We start from the raw sequence: 7702 nt of genomic DNA, 5'->3' as shown, positions 1-7702 counted from the left end.
TCTAACCCTCATGAGCTATTTAAATAACTATTGCACCTTAAAAAAACAAACACATCTTAATTTCATTTCCATTGACCATAATGGCAAGTTTTTTTCTAAACTTTTGTGAATCATAAGTTTCCAAATTAGCTTGTCCATACTCCTTCATGATGGTGATGTAACAGTAAAAATAGAATGAGCCATATTGTAGCTTGTTTATTTTTTTTTAACAAATGAAATAAAGTGAAGAAAATTCACTTTGCAAAGACTATGCAATCATATTAATGGAAATTGGATTTTTGCTCACACAGGATTGGGTGATTGATGTCAGTAAAATAAAACTGCTTTACTGATTTGATAAATCAACCCCACTGGTATTAATTTAGTTTGACTCTGAAATTAAGACATTATTATTTTTTCTCCATGAATTACAGTCCTCTATGGATAGCCATATGACTTTCACACTATTGGAGTGTTAAGGCACCGTTTACTTCTATTTATCAGCATATTTAACATCAATGCTTCACTACACAGTGGAGCTTTGTTGTGCTTGGCAAATCATTTTCTCCTACCCTGCTACAGCTAAATTGGCATAATGCCCTAAAAGACCATTGAAATGTATTTGCGTATAGAATGACCCTAGTGTACAATAGCTTCTTACAGTTTGCAAGGGCAAAGATTTCTAATGCAAAGATCAGAATTGTGTTTTATGAAAGTTTGTGTTTCATGGTTTCATGTTTTTCTTGTAGTGCTAGAATTGCCTCTGATGGCTGTGTTTCAGAAATCACCCTTGCAAAACAACTGCCAAGATTATATCTATTAAAAGACATAGCATGCAGTACCCAATATTGAAAAGTTGGGGTTCTCCTTTGTCTTGATAAATTAATATTTGAACGTCAAATGCCAGCCCCAAGTATGTAAAATACAGATTGAAAGAAACAGAAAAAGAATGGCTTTTCTGGCAATAATATCACAATTTTATGTATAATGTATACATGATTAGTAACTGATGATACAGATAGAGTTAATGGCCCATCGAGCACTCTACAGAGGTTACTATTGCACCACATACAGGTTTCAGCACATTTTGCTGATGATATAGATTTCCATTACATAGTTTTAGCCATCCAAGGTCCCAACAAGAAAATGGGCTTCTTTAGGGGTAAGTAGCGACAGGCAGTGTGAAATATTTGGACAATCTTGATGAAAATGTTTTAAGAAATGTGCAGGGTATTTGGAGATTATGGAGTGCAGAGTTTCAAAGTGTATAAGTAACAAAAAGCTGGAATGACCCAAGCTGATGTTGGCAGGTGGTTAGTACTACTACTCCCCTCCCGTCAGTGGCTTCATCTTTTGTGTGTTGCTGCTCCTTGTATAGGTGTCTGTCAAGAACACCATAGCACCAGATTTATTGGAAGCATTTGGCAAATACAATAGCCCTCATTTACCATATTCTCAAAGTCACGTCTGAATTAATGGTTAATACAACAAACATTACAAATAAACACTAATAATTTCAGATCCAAGTCTTTCAACTTTGGTTTACAAACTTGTATCCTTTATTATGTGTAAATAATAATCATTTGGGAATAATGAATCTTATTTATAGAATAGTCTGGTGAGTGCCACTGATGTCATAGTACTAAAAATGTTAAAGAAGAACAACATTAAAGCAACAGCTGAATGTGATGCTTTATGGCAGCATCTGCAATATAGAATGCATCACTCTGATTGTGAATTGAAGCCAACTGGTGTCATTTATCATGCATCATTTATAGACAGGAGAACAGAGGCCACTATTCAGGCATCAATTATACACCACCATATTATTCCGCTCAAGCTCTGATCATGTGCTTACAGAAGAAATTGTAAGGCTTTGAAGTGGTGATACAGTTTTCACACCACAAAAATGTTTCTGATTTTAAACAAATGAACTATTTTTTCCAAAGAATACAAAAATAAAGTTTGCTGAAAGTGTGCAAAAAAAAGATCCCAAACCCTGCCAAAAGTACCTGTATGATGGTATAATGAACAGTACTGGGATATAATTCAGTAATTAAAGACTACTTAATTTTCAAAAAATTATTATATAACATTCATAAAATGGTCTTCACTACTTTGAAGGTGCAATATGGTTAACAATAGCAAATACATAAGGAAGTGAACATCATTATAATATAAAGGCAACTGTGCTTTCCATGTCACCAAATCTGGTTTCAGAAGAAAGAGATATCTGGGATACAAACAATTGACCCAATAGAATGTTAATTAATAGGAAAGCAATAATAATCAATTGAAACAATAAAAAGTACTTGTAAAAAATGTTCTCACCACTAAATCATTCATTTAGTACACTTAAACTTATTTTTTTCTTTACTTTTAGTGACAAAAAGGAAGGAGGAACATGCAGTAAAATATTTTAGCATCCATACTACATGTTGCACATGGTTACATGCTGTGTATATAGAATACTACAATGTATTCATGTGAATTCTTCCCATGTTGTAAAGTTACCAATGGAGGGTCAGAATTAACACAATACACCACTATACAAAAAAGGCATAGGTTTGGTTTTTTAACCCAAAAAAAGTTTAACGTGCAAACTTTGTGCCAAAACCAATTAAAGTGTATGGGGGAAGGCAAATCTTCATATAAATCTTCTTATAAACAATAATAAGTAAGCTATTGTCAATCAACGTGCACACACTGCCACTGTAACATTGAAAAAAATACTGTAAAGAACAGCATCTCTTCCTATACAGAAATGTCAGCTCTAACAGCTTCAACACACTTTGGCAATATGGCTGCTATGAGCTCATTCTTTTACATTAAAGGGGCTGGGATATCCATTTCTTGGAATCATTGGCTGTGCACTGCATTTAGGTTGTTCCTTATTTCTGGCAGCAAGTCTGAGAAGTTTTTAGCCAAAAGTTCACAAACTGCAAACAATGGGCCAGCCCACACTAGAGCGTTTTCTTAATGGGCCTGTAAAAAAAACAAATCCTGCAGAGTTTGAAAAGAGGTAAAATGCTCATAAATGCCCAAAAACGCTTTGGAGGTGTTTTCCCTTATTCTTCTTTGCTACATACCTTGGTTTAAAAGCGCATACAAATTCATACAAAAGTTTTTTGGCCATTTATAAGCCATAGCTTAAGCGAAGTAGACTTGATATGTTTAAGAAAAAAAACACATCAGTTGTATCATTATTCCAGACAATGACAAACATGACACAAATATACACTTCACCCAGACATCTTATGATCTTCATAAAATTAAAAAAAAATATGCTCTATTACAGAAAAAGTAAACTTTTTTAATGTTTTTAGTGTTACATTGATATCTTTTATGTCTTTTTTTTTAGTATAGTATATTATAATATAGTACAGTATTTTCCTACCAGCCTCCTAAACATACCAATGTGGCTCTGAATACATAAGCACATGGCGTAGGCCCTGCCAACTTCATTTCTGATGCTCTTCAAAGAACACTGACTTCACCTTATCTTTTCCCTGTCTCGCATCTGGATCAGGTGACGCAAGAAAAAGAACCAGGAAAAAGAGCAGAAGATGGTGGCGCCCAGAGAGCCAGCTCCAGGATGAATGTCGGGACAACGCGGGACCTGATGTAAGACACACCTGGAGCGACTGCACTGTGGGATTGAGGGTAGGTGTATTTTTTTAGGACGTTTTCAGTTTATTTCCTCTTCAATGGGAGCACTAACCCTCCCAGGTTACCTACGTCATGCATCCCAGGAGGCTCTGGCTAGGGGAAAGAGATCCTGATCTCACACCGCGGCTATGTCACCCGATCTGGCACCTGTGCAGTGCGAGATTGTGTGACGAAGAAAGAAGACCGAAGAAGAAAACAAAAGTGAAAAACGAAGATGGTGGTGCCCGGCAGGGAAGAAGAGGAGATCCAGGATGACGCGGGACCGGGTCGTCAGAAGGACCAGCGCCATCGAGGGACCTGCGGGATTAAAGGTAAATTTGATTTTTTTAGTTTAGTTTCATTTTAACCTTTCCAACAAACATTACAAGCACTCTAAATGGCACAAAAAAGAAGCATATAACTGTAATGTCTTACAACACTTCATCCAATGAAAAACAGCCAGAGGTTCAATTTTATGCATCAGAATATTGATATTTATATCCATTTTTTTATGTTTTTGGAATAAGAAAGGAACCCCTGTCAGCAAATATCAGAACTCCTTTAGCAAGATTTCCCCCCCCTTGCTGTTCTTACGACAGCCTTTTAGCACTGAGCAAGTAATAAAGAAACCTACAACAGTGAAAGGAAATACAATGATACCAGAGGTTCCAGCATCCCCCAACTTCTTTCCTTCTTGACCTAGCAAGCCAACATTTTTATACAAAAAAATGCTGCTAACAAAATCACACTAACTTTAGCTCATCAAGCTTAAAAAAAGGTAAAACTCAGGTATGCTAAAAATCATTTACTATCCTTTTCTTACACAGTACAACTAAAAACTATGTCCTCGTCCCAGCCTGACTTTTTGTTATTATCCTCCTCTGTGGTCAAGCCAGTTTTTGTGGTGGGCAAAGTAAATAATGAGGGCCCCTACTTTTTCCGGGGCCCCCTTTTACAGTAGAGTAAGGGATACAGGGAACTGGAATAATGTGGGGCCCTTGCTTCATTTTTTTCCAGGTCCCTATTTGGTCTTAAACTCTCCCTTCTCTGCAGTCTACTAATAAACAGACATGTGCCTCTCCAATCTATCAACTCATCCATACCTGCTTATTGCAGATTTTTTACTAAATTTCTCATATTCCATGCTCCATTCATTTTATTACACATTCATATTAGGAAGTTTTCATAAGCCTCTTCATGTCTCTGGAATTTCTTCCTTACGTGCCATTCTTTGCCCTTGAAATCCTTAAGAACACCCTTAAAACTTATTCAAACATGTAATTTGAACTAAAATATTCTCCATGTCAATGATCCAATATTGTTCCCTTCTCTAAAATCCAACAAGGCACACACAGTTACAGCATGTTCATCTTACTTATGTACTCACCTAGTTTGTACACCTTATCCCTCTACATAGAACACTTGTTTGGTCAGATCTCACTCTTGTTATTGCTTGTTGTTAATGCTGTTCTGTTATACAATTGTATATTTCGTCACTAAAACATTATGTGTTGTAATATGTTCATTACCCAGCATCAGCGGCATAATAAGGACAGATGAGTATACCCAGGGTTTAACACTTTTTTGGTGGATAGTCTGGGTTATGGGTTACTTTTTTGACTTTTTATACTGTTTCTACTATGCTATCCTGGTGGATCTATGGATGATGGATGACGAACGATCCTAATGCAGGGGGAGGGGGAGAGCCCACAGCAAGGTGCCACTCCATCGTTCACCCCCTCGCCTCTCTATAGAGCAGAACAGTGCTATATGTACAGCATCGTTCATGCATCGTGCAGTCCTTAGACGTTGGAAAGGATTGTGAAAGATCCTTTCCAACGACAATAATTGCACATGTGTATGCAGCCTAATTCTAAAGATACCCTTACTCCTTGTGCAGGGGGATTTTACATCCCTACCTATGGTTAGTGGATAGTTACATTAGATTTTTTGAGTTCATCATAATAGAAAAAAACCTTCCTACACTACACAGACTTTAAAAGTGTGCACTGCTCAGCATTATGAAAAATAGGAAAAAAAATTAAATACTTAAAAACACCCGTTAGTTTCCCTACACTTAAAAGAACTGTAAAGGATTATAAATCAGCTGAAAAACATCAGCTTCAGGCACACAAGTCAATCAAGGGACATGCAACATAAGAAGGAAATGGGGGGCTTTTCTGGAAGCCTGAGGCTTCTTTTCACACTTTCCCACTTCTAAGTTCATACTTTGATTCTTTAACTGTCATGTTCACTCACAATTAATATTACAGTTTGTCAGCAATTGAAGAACATTTTCCCATCTCTGTTTAAGATGAGTTCTAAAAGTAGACAATTCTTAGGGACAAAGTGTAATATCAGTGTTCTAGATCACACTGAAAAATTGCACTAAAGATGCAGCAAGACATATTTACTAAATCTTCAATATATGTAAATAAATTCCTAGTTTGAATGTGCTTCATACAAACAAATTTCTATTATATTAGCCAACCTGCGCCCATTCTGGATGTGCTGGACATGGTATACTTCAGAGTGCCTCATAAAGCGTGTTTTGTAGTAAAATGCTTATTTTTTACTAAATCACTCTAAAAGCTGTGATTTGCATTATATAAACTTTACCACTAATCATCACTGTATTTTCATATAGAATGTATTTATACCATAAATTATTGAATTAAATGACCAATGACAATAAATAAAATATTTACGTAATAATTTACTAGCATCTGATGTACATCTTCACAAATGAATTAGCTTATATATATTTCAGATATTGGATGAAATCAATAATTTAGGTATAAATAAAGTGTAGTTGGACAGGAGTCAGCCTCTGGTTCATTATTATTGATTACCCAAACGAGCGATCTTCCAGCAATAATCTCAGACTGCCTAAGAATTTTAGGAGTTCCCACCCATACAACACCTCCTAATTTATCATTTATATAGAAGAGAAGAATACCTTATAATAGCAAATTAAATTCCAAAGAAAAATTAGACTTTTTAGATGGTTTAATGCACTTGCATTTACAAAAAATGAAATATGAATTTTGGGATAACAGATATTACCAAAGTGTGTTGTCTATAATATTACATTAAAAAAAATGTTTGGGACTTCTGAGCTTAAAATGAATTAATGTAATAGTAAACAGCCATGAGACAGCTACTAGTGAAACTGCTAGTTATTCAACATGGCAGCAATTGACCTTCAAGTCATTTGGAAACTGAAGTATGAGATAGAAATATCAGCTTTCAGTTCATGTCACTTCCAGTTCAGTATGGGGGTCTGATACTATAGCAGGTGTTAACCCAATTCCCAAGTACAAGTTATATATTTTGGTATTTTTTAACTAATATGATAATCTGAGAGTGTAAAGATTGCAATCTCAAAAAAAGAAAAAGCCTTGAGCAGTATATGAGATGATATTACATCTTCTAGCCTGGTCACTAGAGGGTACTTAGCTTGTGGTTACAAGATTCTCTCTATAACCCACACTTAAAGGGCAAATATTTTGTGCTGGGAAAATACATGTAAATTCTTTCTCAAGTTCCCAGAACAGTAAATTAAACTACTTTGAGATGGTAACAGTTTTTGCAGCTTCTGCTTAACATGTCTAATTACTTTAAAAAAGGATTTCCTTCTCCTGTTCTGTCATATGTTGACATAAATTAAGACAAAAGGTAGGGACTACATTGACACTCTGTTCCTGTTTCTTGTATATAGTATATATTGCTGTCTTTTCAATGTTACACTAGATTCTCAAAATATATATATACCCATTTGATCTATTTGTTTTCTTACTTTTAGTTATGGAAAACATGCAGGTATAGAAAAAAAACTTTTAATACTGATGGCTCTTTTTAAACAAATGTTTCTGTCTCTTCATTTATCCAGCTGGAACAGGGTTGGCACTCTGTTGATATAAATATCCATTGATTGTAGTGTTGCTGTAGGTAAGGGTAAAGTCAAATTTGACCATGATATTGGTTGTTTAGTTAGGTATTACAAGAACAAAGTAGTGTTTATATTTGATCAAAATTCTGCGGTTTTAGGGGGGCTGATTTGTTCTGCAGTGGG

This window comes from Pyxicephalus adspersus, chromosome 3 (assembly GCF_032062135.1).
Source record: "Pyxicephalus adspersus chromosome 3, UCB_Pads_2.0, whole genome shotgun sequence".
NCBI lineage: Eukaryota > Metazoa > Chordata > Amphibia > Anura > Pyxicephalidae > Pyxicephalus > Pyxicephalus adspersus.
The sequence above is the reverse complement of the archived record's forward strand: the minus strand, read 5'-3'. Positions refer to the sequence as shown.